Source organism: Osmerus mordax, chromosome 20 (genome assembly GCF_038355195.1).
Source record: "Osmerus mordax isolate fOsmMor3 chromosome 20, fOsmMor3.pri, whole genome shotgun sequence".
In the NCBI taxonomy this organism is placed as follows: Eukaryota; Metazoa; Chordata; class Actinopteri; order Osmeriformes; family Osmeridae; genus Osmerus; species Osmerus mordax.
In genome coordinates this window covers 5253832-5266784 of record NC_090069.1, presented here as the reverse complement: position 1 = coordinate 5266784, position 12953 = coordinate 5253832, and positions in this window count along the sequence as shown.

Below are 12953 nucleotides of genomic sequence, written 5' to 3'. Positions count from 1 at the left end.
ATACAAATGACCGTGTGCTGGCAATGGGAATAGCATTTGCATTAATTCTACCACCAGATGTCAACCAGTTTCCAAGATAAATGTTTGTGTCTAAAACATCAACGGGGGTGTGGCATCCATACCAAAAAAGATCCTGGAAAATGTCCAGGTTTTTATTTCGACGAGGAAATATTAGTCCCTGGGCATGCAAAGGTAGTAAGTTAGGCAGGTGGTTGGCTTTCTCCATAGACATGTGGTCTATTCACTGGATTGAAACCGCAGGACATTACTGTCCTTGGCGATGCCACTGTGAAAGGGTTTATACATAGGTGTGTCTTGTGTGTGTGTGTGTGGGGGGCTGACTGTGAAACTATAGCTTTATGACCCCCCCCGCTGGCCCTGTGGCAACAGCTGAGGATGCAGTCTGAATTTATGGCTGCTGTTCCTCAATAGTTCACCCTGCCGCGCTCTGGGGGACGCTGCTAAACAAACCCATCTCTCAAGTGGGGCTGCTCCAGGCCCCCTGGTGTCGAGACGTCCGACATGAGCGATCCAGCCGCCCTCGCTGCGTCGCGGGGCTAACCCCGGTCGGGGCGGAACTCAGGTGTCTGTGCCACCGGGCTGATGGGCAGCCGTCCGGGTGAACGTCGGCCTCGTTCGATCCCGCGGGGGGAGAATCTCTGCGCCGCGTGTTTTTCGATCCCCCTATCAAGATCGCAAAGGTGCTGGCGGAAACGGGACAGCCAGTCCGAGCGCGTCTGATTGAAAGCCACTAGCGCAGCTAGGGTGGGGAGGAGGGGGGAGGGGAGGGTGAGGGGGGGGGTATTTGGTTTCCGAAAGAGAATGTGGTCGTTCCATGGGAGCAGAGGCGAGACACCGGGGATGTCGAGGGAGAGGCGTCCAACCCGGTGGCGTGCCTATCTCCGCCGGCCACATCTGGCCCGGAGGCTGCCGCCGTAAATCTAGCGCCGGACTCTTTTTACTGCCCCCCACCCACACACACGCACACCACCACCGCTTCCCCCTCCGATCCCGGCGACTACGGGAACAGATACGATGATGCCGTCTGCCGTCCTCAAAGCCCACCGCTAATTAGCGAACGTTCGAGTCCCGCGACTAGGCGACACCCTTTCTCTCTCGCTCTTGCTCTCTCTCTCTGTCCTCTCTCTCGCTCTTGCTCTCTCTGTCTCTGTCCCTCTCTCTTTCTCTTTCTCTCTCTCCCTCTCTCTCTCTCCCTCTTGCTCTCTCTCTTTCTCTTTCCTTCTCTCTTTCTCTCTCTCTCTCTCGCTCTCACTCTCTCTCTCTCCCTCTCTTTCCCTCTCTCTTTCTCTCTCTCTCTCCCTCTCTCTCTCTCTCTCTCTCTCTCTTCTCTTTCCTTCTCTCTCTCTCCCTCTCCCTCTCGCTCTCTCTCTCTCACTCTCTCTCTCCCTCTCTCTCTCTCTCTCTCTCCCTCTCCCTCTCTCTCTCTCCCTCTCCTCTCTCTCTCTCCCTCTCTCTCTCTCTCTCTCTCTCTCTCTCTCTCTCTCTCTCTCTCACTCTCTCTCCAGCGCGTGTCCTCACTCCAGCCACCCGCCAGAGAGGATTCCTGACACGCCGTTCTCTAATCTGCACGCCCTTCCAAGCCCACGAGCCTCTGCGTCAGCAGTCTATGGAGCCACATGAAGTAGGGGGGGGGGGCGGGGGAATTGTGATTATTTCCCCATAATCACGGTTTTATTAATGTTCTATCTCCTAATTGCTGCGAGAGGCTTATTCAAGGCTCTCTGCATTTTCAGACAGTGTTAATTAGAGCATGTTTAGACATGGGGCATTAGATGGTTCAAAGTCATTTAAAATGCCTGATAAGGGGTGCTCAGTGAGGAATTAAAAAATGCTCTCTCAAAATGTGTTTTGCAATGGCCTCTGGGAGGGCTGGGGAGAGTGGAACATTACTTATTAGATTAATAGGGATTCTAACTCTGCGCTCATTATTAGAGAGCAATTAACACAGTTTGGACACTATTTGCATGTGTGGGGTGGTGGACGAGTAATGCGAAGGATTTCTGAAAATGTTTGGGAACGGGCCTCAGTTAGTCTCGGAGAAACAAAGAAAAACTGACAAAGGATTATTGAGTCTTCTCCTCTCCTCTCCCCCAACCCCCCCCCACCACCACCACCACCACACACTCTCTCCTGCTATTTCTCACTCTCCGTCTGTCTGCCCCTCCAAATTGTTTCTCTTCCACTCACCATATGCCTCTTTATTGTGCTCCAACAACTCTCCTTCCACGATGCGATTCCCCCCCCCCCCTCCACCTCTCTGTCCTCTTCTGCTTTTGGCTTTAATTGTTCTTCTCACTCACCACACTTCCTACCTATGTGTGTGTGTGTGTGTGCGCGCGCGTGTTTATGTGTGCCCGCGCGTGTCGTTTCAGCATGCAGACGGGCGTCCTATTGAAACCATCTGTTGAGAGAGAGAGGGAGAGAGAGAGAGAGGGATTGGGAGAGAGAGACAGAGAGGGAGAGAGAGAGAGAGAGAGAGGGAGAGAGAGAGAGAGAGAGAGAGGGAGAGATTGAGAGAGGGAGAGAGAGAGAGAGAGAGAGAGAGAGAGAGAGAGAGAGAGAGAGAGAGAGAGAGGGAGAGAGAGCGCGACAACGGAGCCCTCCCCACACTCCTCCCACACGTCCGCCACAGGCGGACGCGGCCGGCCGCTCCCACGTCTCAACCGCCCTGCCCCGTCGGTGATGACGGAGGGGCCCCCACGTCTCACCGCCCTGCCCGTCGGTGATGACGGAGGGGCCCCCACGTCTCACCGCCCTGCCCCGTCGGTGATGACGGAGGGGCCCCCACGCAAACCGCCCTGCCCCGTCGGTGATGACGGAGGGGCCCCACGCAAACCGCCCTGCCCCGTCGGTGATGACGGAGGGGCCCCCACGCAAACCGCCCTGCCCCGTCGGTGATGACGGAGGGGCCCCCACGCAAACCGCCCTGCCCCGTCGGTGATGACGGAGGGGGCCCCCACGCAAACCGCCCTGCCCCGTCGGTGATGACGGAGGGGCCCCCACGCAAACCGCCCTGCCCCGTCGGTGATGACGGAGGGGCCCCCACGAAAACCGCCCTGCCCCGTCGGTGATGACGGAGGGGCCCCCACGCAAACCGCCCTGCCCCGTCGGTGATGACGGAGGGGCCCCCACGCAAACCGCCCTGCCCCGTCGGTGATGACGGAGGGGCCCCCACGCAAACCGCCCTGCCCCGTCGGTGATGACGGAGGGGCCCCCACGCAAACCGCCCTGCCCCGTCGGTGATGACGGAGGGGCCCCCACGCAAACCGCCCTGCCCCGTCGGTGATGACGGAGGGGCCCCACGCAAACCGCCCTGCCCCGTCGGTGATGACGGAGGGGCCCCCACGCAAACCGCCAGGGCGACACCCGGCCGCCTTTTCAGACCCGGCAGGACCCCGTGCCGTCTGCCGGCGTCGCAGCGAGGGAAGGAGCGCGTGTTAATATTTGATTCCTTAAGTAAATCTGTGTGCCCCCCCCCCCCCCCACAAACGTTGCCTCTAAGTATGTATAATTAATGCGGGCGCCGCAGGCAAACACTCCCGTAGTGAACCCAGTTTGTCCTAATTACAGCCTTTTCCCCTAACTTGTTATAAGTGAAAAGGCTTTCACTAATGGGGATGCAAATGCCTCCCCATCAAGCTCTTGGAGTGACGGGGAGGGCAGCTCCCGTGTTTTGTCGGCAAACGCTTCCGTCACGCTGTTAGACGTCACCGGCGCTTCTGATTCCGTGAAGGTCGGTTCGCGTTGTGTAAAGGCCGCACTGAGCGCGAGCGCTTTGCAGTAGACCGACTGCCATTTATAATAAACGTGTATTTAATCAGATGCATTTTCTGGGAGGGGGGGGGGGGGGGGGGGGGGGCGGGGGGGGGGCAGTTGCGCTGTGCGTACAGTTAGAGGACGGATGCCTCACTGCAGTCCCATACTGTTTGGAGAGTCCGTCGGTGGGTGTTCGTAGCAGATCACACAGTCCGGCCGGTCCGGCAGGTTGTTGTGCCATGACCCCCCCCCCCCCCCCCCTGGCGCTTCCAAATCGATGGAGGAACATGCAGACTTCTCTTAAGCCCGAAACACTCCCCCCCCCCCTCTCTATCTCTCTGCCCCCCCCCGTCTCCCTGTCTCCCCCGTCTCCTCTCTCCCGCACACACAGACACTCGCATTCAGACACTCTCGAGGGACCCTTTCACCACTCTCCATCTCCCCCCCCCCCTCCCCTCTGTCCACACTGGATAGGATCACACAGAGTTCAGCCCTGGCCTGCCAGCTTGCCCACTTTCCTTTGACCCGGCTCTCATTCATGTCCTCCTATTGATTCTCTCCCCCCCCCCCCAACTGTTTTTTCCCCCTCTTCCTCCCCGGGTGCACTTCACAGTGAGTGTGTGCCCCTTCTCCAGAAATGTGCAACATCTGAAGCTCTTTTTGCTTTCGTCTCTTTCTTCGAGGAGACTCAGGAGGAAGAGGTCTAGACTCCTTCGCTTCACTTGTTCACCTGTCACAAACAACACGTCTCCGTTTATGTAGGTCAGCCCGACGTTCGCCCATGAATTCACAGACACGCGTGCACATGGATGGTGCGCATGTGTGCCTAATGGCTCGTATGGTTGGGTGACACCGTGATTAGTTGGTGTAAACAGGAAGTGAGAGTTGACCTGCAGTATCCTGTAACCGGGGACGCCGACACAGGGGTAGGATTCAAGCGCATATTTCATGTGGCAAGGACAGGGTGACAAACCGCAGTTCCGAACACAGGACACGACAGATACAGACGAACGCCCGGTCGGCTCCAAACGTCAAACAAAGACGAGACTTCACAAAGACGCAAACGTAGACGACGACTTAAATAGCGACACCAAACAAGACACAGGTGACACTAGGTCTTAGAACACGTAGAACTGCTAAAGAAACCCAAGCGGGGGCCAACACGGGTTCGAACACGGCACCCAGCGCAGCGGGGAGGCAGAGCACAGCCGCCCTGGGCGTGACGTATACAGTCCAAACACTCGACGAGCAAAAACAAAAACACTCTTGGTGTTCAATGAACTTCAAATGTACTTCGAAATAGCAGTGTGGATTATGTAAAGTGCTTCTCTCGCCTGAAATGCCTCTCATGGTGAACCCTCATGTTTTAGTTTCATTTTGTGTTTCATTTCTTAATTGTCCTCGTGTTTTTGTCCTCAGCACCCTTGGCCCCAGCGGCAGGTTCCACCATGCTGAAGAATCTCCTGCAAGAACAACTGCCAGTCTGCTTAAGAAGTCCTCGACAGATCCATGCACAATGTTATACCTTACCTAACCAATAGCTTCAACCAAGGCCTTTTAGACAAAAATATATTTTTTATGTACATATCTATATATAATTTCAGAACAATGCTTATTTTGTGTCCGAATTTTGAATTGAGATACCTTTTGTTTTATATATATATATATATATATATATAAAAGCAAAAATAATGAGCAATACTATATTAACTTCTGGGAACTTTTAAAGTCAGGTTGCAATCTGCTGGATTGGTATTGCGAACTATTGTATTTTTTTTTCTTTTCTTTTTTTTTTTGGTGTTGTTGGTTCTAAGGGATTCATTGTTTTCAGGGTTTGTAACAAATGATTCATGAATTTACATTATACATGAATGGAAACTGCTTATTTAAGAGAAGATTTTATACCGTGAGAGAAAAATACTTGTACATTTCTTGCATTACTTAGAGTAAATAAATGATTATATTCACATGCATCCTTGCCCGTGTAATCTCTATATTATATTGCCACATTTGTGGCGAGGGACATACAGTATATTAGCCCATCGGCTATAGTACTGATATGGCATCTGCAGGGTTGGGGCCATACTTCTTGTTATTGATTGGGCAGAAGGAAAAAAAACAAGCAGACTGTTACCTCACTACACTAGTTGATCTGTCTAGGTATTAAACACATGGTTTGCTTGTTGTCTGTAGAGTGCATGACAACACAAATATAGCCAGTTCCCCAAATCATTTGTTGCAATAGCTACTAAGTGTGTGTGTGTGTGTGTTGCTTTGAGTCTGCATGTTAGCTTCCCTTGACTACTCCTGTCCTTCCGGGGTGCCTCGGCAGTGTGGAGGCTGGACCTCTTGTTTACCTTCTCTCTCTTTCCGGCTCTTTCTGAGATCCACCCAGGGACCATGTTTTCTGAGCCCATTGGCATTTAAGCTTTTCTTTCTTTTTCTTCGTCCATTCAAATATCCCCATGGCGATGGACGGAGGCAGCCACTAAACCGTGTCGGAGAATTTCTTCTCATGAATAATTCACTGCTACAACCTCTCACCCTGACTTTCACTCCTGGCATCTCCATCTACTCTCAATGCTCTTTGATTATCACTGGTTTTCACTTACTACACCACCCTCTGAGTACAGTCCTGCAGACACACTGCTCAGACAACCAAGGAGAATATTATCGGAGAGATTAGTTGATTACTATATATAGTGCCCCGAATTATTTGGTACAATTTTAAAAATGTTGGTATGGGAAAAGGTTGTACTACAGGATGTTCAGCAGATATCCATTCACGTCGCACTTGATTACTCCACATTGTTGAATTTAGGGTAACCAATAAAACCTTGTTTCTGTGCGTTCCGATTCGAGTTCTAAAAGTGGCCTCCGTTTCAATATCCTTGACAGCCTGGGAGCTTGGCTCGCCTGGCGGAACAGTATGACAGGGCCGACGAGCGTTCTGATAATGAGCTAATCACTTTGCTCTCTCCAGAAGGTCCAGGCCAAAGACGGTATCAAGGTATGCAGCAGTGACGGCCCCCTCCATATGTTTAGTCCTGGAGAGGTGGCGCCTGTGAAGGCCGTCTGATCAGTTTATTATGGAGGGGACGAGTGCCAGGCGGAAATCAGGAAGAAGCATTTGCATTCGCTAATGGCTCTCTGATGCCAAGTTGTTATCAGTTCACGAGAAATTAAAAACGGGCTTCTTGGCAGATGCTTGCATATGAAATGTCCAGAGGATCCTATTTGCATCTTATAATGGACCATGGTTTTGCATAAAATGTTCAACTTGCAGGAAGAACAAGACAGTTCTATTATTCTACGTCCTGTTATTGCAGATTATGAAGCTCACACGCAATGTATGGCAATGATTAAAACAAATTCCACGTGACAACCTTGTGCTGTTTCTTGTAAATTATTACATTGTTATAGAAACCTTGGTTGTGTGCAGGCATTTGCCACAGTAAATTCAACAATTTGCTGTTGGGGAACTGAACTTCTGAGTGGTCAAAATTGCCTACTTGGGTATAAAATAAAGCTATTCATTTCTGAGAAATCTACATCAAAAGGGTCTAAAGGTTGTAGAGCAGAGTATAACCTCACTGGGAAAAGGGCATCCTGTGAGTTACATTCCCCATCACTATAATTCTACGCTTAAAACATTCGTAAGTAGTTTGGGCATGAAATTAGACTGGAAATCATCATTATCCACAGTTATTTCGCTGTGTCATGTCTGATTACAAGTCTGTGTGACACATAATTCATTGCAGGGTAAAATGAGTTTTTATTGCTTCAAAATCAAGTGCACTATTCGAATATAGGCACAGCATGAACCTTACACTGTTCTAGACCCTTTGGAGCTGAAGGCCTGATTTGGCTTCCAAGGACGTTCCCGTACCACTCTGTCCTGAAGCGGTTGGGCTGTATTTCACATTCGTGGGATGCTGTCTGTGGTAAACTTTCGTCAAGTGTCTTGGCAAAAGGAAGAAAGACAAGCAACCGTGACTCGGAGCCCTGTCTCTGGGCTCCCTCCTTCTCGAGAACCCTCCTCCACACTCCTATCCAAAAAATCATCTGGCCCTCGCTTTCAGCACACATGTTTAACGTTATGCAGCAGTATACCGGCCACCTTTCCTGTTTTTCAATAGAGGCAGGGGGGTTGTAAACCGTTCTTCCACCTGAGGAGAACAGCGCTCAGCTAGAACATAAATCAGAGCTGATGATTGGCTCAGAGACACAGGAAATGGTTTTCTGCTTTTTGTTCTCGACATAGCAACCGAAGAGTATCTCTGGTTAAGATTCCAATCATTCAGGCAGAGGGTAGGGCAGATTGAGGTCAGTCTACTTTACTGAGAAACGTCTCTTTTTTACCCTTTTTATGGCCTCGTGTCCGAGACTTTCTTTGTTTTGAGTTTGTCAAGGAGAGGAGAAGAGGAGGGCTACTGATTGAGGTCTTGTTTTACGATGAGGATTCTTTAGCCGGATGTCTGACTGAATACGGGGTGTTTGTGTGGACCTTACAGCTGTTTTTGTTAGGTAGGCTGATTATTGTGGGAACAAGTTGAAAGAGAGCGGGTTTGAGAGTTGCAACCAAAATTTATTTTTGTTCTTTTAAAGTCTTCCTAAAAAAGTGTTGATGAATCCCCTGGTGACAAGATCACATTACAAATCCAGTGACATATGCTGAATGTGATGTGTTCCGCATCGGTCCCGTCATCACATCATTAAATAATTCTCCCTTGATGTGATAAAAAAAAAAACTCTGACAAACACATTGCCCAAAACAAAGAATACTAGTTATGAAATAGATTGGGAGGGTGATGTTTTCCAGTAGTCAATGGAGCTCTGGTATAACATTCTCACACAAGTACACACTTATCTGTGAAGACTGATGAAAGTTCTCTGTTGACTGACACTGCAGAACTCCACTTCTTTCTGTGTAGGCGAGTACACAACCTTTTATAATTTTAAAACGTTTTAGGTAATGGATTCATAAAAATCCATTGACAAAATATTGTTTTGTCAATATTGTCAACATCTAGAACTGACAGGAGATACACTTATCTATCATCAGTCTACAAGCTTGGATCACCACTTATTTTTTTTACAGCACAATACTAACACTGCAACTCATTATTCCTTTGTGGAGGCTACATCATGTAATAAGAGGATTGTAAAACGATGTGATTGATCGAATTGCTGCCCAAGAGGTTCGAACGCAAACAATTGTAAGCAACTGTTCTGTGCTGCCCAGATTGTGAAGTAAAAAAAATCTATTGATCCTAAGGACTAATGAATGGCTTTGACTTTAGGTGCACAGTGTAGCGAGGCTTGGACTGAGAATTTTCTATAGGCTTCCTTTGACCAGTAAAATATAAACTAACCAATAAGATTGACTTGTGTAATAACGCATTCTGCTTGAATGTGAAAGTGTAAAAGTGTAACTACATGTGACAAGCTAATAACATAATCTGGGATAATAAAGTAATTAGGCAAATAACATCATTTATAAGTTCCCGTACTTCCATCACTCCGGTTCATTAAATATGTTTGTTATTGTGTGTTAGTTAGGCGTGATGCACAATTTGTTATTTGCATTCAAGTTATTGTAAAATTAAGTGAATGATGAACAGTGTGAATGACTTATTGGATAACCTGAGAATACAGAGATCACAATCACTATTTCTCCATTGAAAGTCAGTTGGGCCTTGCCTCCCATCTTCTCACATATTTTCTGGATCTAGCTTGCACCAACAGCATCTGATCTTAGCTAGCACCAACAGCATCTGATCTTAGCTAGCACCAACAGCATCTGATCTTAGCTAGCACCAACAGCATCTGATCTTAGCTAGCACCAACAGCATCTGATCTTAGCTAGCACCAACAGCATCTGATCTTAGCTAGCACCAACAGCATCGGAGAGCGGAGGCCACAATAGATCCCCTTGTTAGAACTGAAGCAGCTTGTTAACCAGAGTTGGCCCGCCAGTGGGAGCCCGCCGTCTGGGGTGAGAAGGTTCTAATTACAGTCCTGGTTCTCTCAGGCTCCAGTGCCAACAGCCCTGCCTAGCTGGCGTTGATTCCCAATTAAAGAGCCAGGCCCTGGGGGACAAAAGAGGGCGGGGTGGGGGTGAGGCTGCACAGTCCCAACGTCATGCTGCATAGTCATAGGCAGGCATCTGAGGGGAAAGCAGCCAGTCACTGGGGACGTGTTAAAGGACGAGAGGGACACTTAATCCTCTCCTTCCCCGTGGCGTGTCACAGAGTCCCTGTCAGGGTTTTTTTCCGCTCACTCTGATACACTTCACTCACACTTGATGACTGGACGGTTCTCGGTCACTGGTGGTTTCTGAAATGGCTAAAACATATGTAAACAAACTCTCAGCTCTGTTAGTGTACATGCGGCTTATTCCTACATTCCTACACGCAAGACATATGTCATTCCTACACTTTGTCTTGCATGCTGTACTATATGTTATGTATTCCATTATACTTTTAAATTCACACGTATACATATTGTATTTAGTCGCAAGCTAGACACACACTACCGAGTTGGAGTTAATGTAACTGGACAGGAGTCAGGGCATAGCCCAGTAATCATGTGAACCAGATGCCTCCATCCCTATTCAAGAGATGCTTCAACAGCTCCTACTGTTGACCTACATCAACAATCCAAACTCAAACGACCACCGTTCGTCCCACAGCCAACATCCCCAAAACACAGATTCCAAAACGCCTCCCCCCAATAGCCACATCCGAGCTTCTGTCCTCTCCAGTCGAGCGGCCGACAGAAGATGCATCGCTACGTCTCCCGCACTGCATACAGCGCATGCCCTGCACAACGTATGCCTGTCATACGGTTGTGTTTAAGGGCTCGACTGCGTCTGCCAGGGGCTTGTGCATAGCCAATGTCGTTCCCTTTGCATGACCGAGTTGAGAGTCCCTGGCGGTCCCCTGAGCAGTTCTGTCACATTAGCCCTGGAAGAATCCGGAATGGCCCCTCCGTTCCACACGAGGTGGAGCCTGCTCTCCGAGTTCCCTCAGTCGGCTTGATGGTGAGAGACATGACAGCTGCTCGGAGGAACCATGGGAACTCTGCCACCCCGCTTCCTCCCCACGCAGATGCCCCACTTCCTGCCGCGAGGCACATATGCACATACGCGATCCTACCCCCACACCCTGTCCCTGCTCCGCAATCAGATGTTGTCGCTGCAGGTTGCCACCATTGTGTGGCCGTGAGCGCGGCGCAGTAGGCACTCCAGCGAGTTCCGTGATGAGAGACAGGGTTAATAAGACAGGTAATACTGTTCCACTCCGTCTCTGCGTGTGGAACTCTAGAGGGAACTGCAATAACACGCTTGAACATTGAAATGGGGCCTGTGTATCGAGATTGGCCCCAGCTTCACTTTGTGAAAGGCCACACTGTTCCGCTCCACAGTGTCTAGTTTAAATGCCATTATAGAAGCAACACGATGTTTAAACAGGGTTGTGACTAAGATAATTACCACAAGAAAAAGACAGCATGTGAACTCAGATTATATTTTCAAATATATATATAAGTTTCAAATCGAATCCTGGTCAACACTTGTCATTAAGGTTACATGAACTATCATGTCACAACATAACAGTAGGCTACCTATATTAACAGCATTGATCTTAAATAAGAACTGCTGTGTTGTTCCATGTAGTTACAATGCACTTCATTACAGTTAAACGGTGCAAGTTATCACAGAAGTGGAACTGGGTATGGGAACATTGGGCTTTCCAGTGTTAAGTGGATTTGAACATTTGTCTTGTTTTGAAAACATAAACTTCATTTGCCCTTTGATAACATTCAGCTTAACCTTAATGTAAAATGTTTGCTTTAAAATCCTGCATTGAAAGGCTCTTCTTAGTTACATTAGTTCTGCCTTCACTTGTCAACACTTGTCACAATCACTGTCGCTGAGCGGCTGGTGACATGATTCTCTAATGTCTTACGAGATGTCATTTTGGATGAATGCCGTCGTGCGTCTCAAATTGCCTTGTGAGAAAGTTTGGTTCAAAATCATTATTTGTATGGTTAAGCTATCAAGTCCTGGCTGGCTGCGGTTTGCTGCCTGCCTATTGTGGCCTGCGTGAGTCATCGTTGTCAGTGGCTGCAGGCCACGTTCTGGAAGCTTAGCCGTCAGTTGGTCTTATCTTGACATGAGGGACTAGGCTTGCAATTTTTTTATTCCATAATTAAGTGTTCTTGAATAAGCTATCTGGCAAAAGAATTGGACAAACATACTCATAGAAATGTATGTAAAGCTTTGGTCCAAAAAAAAACATTAGAGTTACTTACATTCTGCCTGAATGTTTCAGTGAAGATTTCTGACAAGAAAAGCCAACTCATCTCACAATAACATAATTGGTTGTTCAAATGATGACACTCTCTTCAACGAGAGCGTGTGTGTGAGTGTGTGTTATACAAGAAGTCAGTCATGGAGCTGTCTCTGAGGCAAAAAAGTACATTACCATCATCACATGCATGGTAATATGTCAAAGGAATAATTAAGTTTTACGCTAAACAGATTGGATGTGAGACACCTCCCTTGCCTCAGCAAATAACCCCAGGCAGCAAGCCATAGAAAAACATTTACTCAACCCTGATTGTTTTTACCCTAAATTCGGGATAAATTATGAATGTATTGTAATACATCTTCCTGCATGCTGCCCTGCACTGACAGGAATTGTCTTGTTTTCCCGTGTGTGCTGTCTAAAGCAATCTGCCAGAGCATATTTCAGAATGACAGTTCAAAAGGAGCCTTTGGGAACAGAGAAAATACCATTCAGGGATGGAGGGTAATATCTTGGGAAAGCTCATGAATTGGTCGGTTTTCCATGCTGTGAAAGCCGCAACGCTGGTGACAGGCAGCTCCTTAGATGTCACCTCGGAGGACCAGTCCATGGTGCTGACAAGCAAGGATGGAACTGTGGGTCGTACAACTAAGGCCTGTAAATCAACACGGCGTAAGGGGTGAAATCGTAACCGTAAGCATGCAAGGTACTAATGAAGGAAAACGTTACATGGAAATGCACGGACTCGCACCTCGATGTGGATGTAGGCCTGCGGGAAAGCATGGTAGCGTTTTCCTTATGGTTGGATTTGTTTTTTGTTCAGCGAGAGGGTTTGAGGTCCGTCCAGACAGCTGCTGAAAAGGG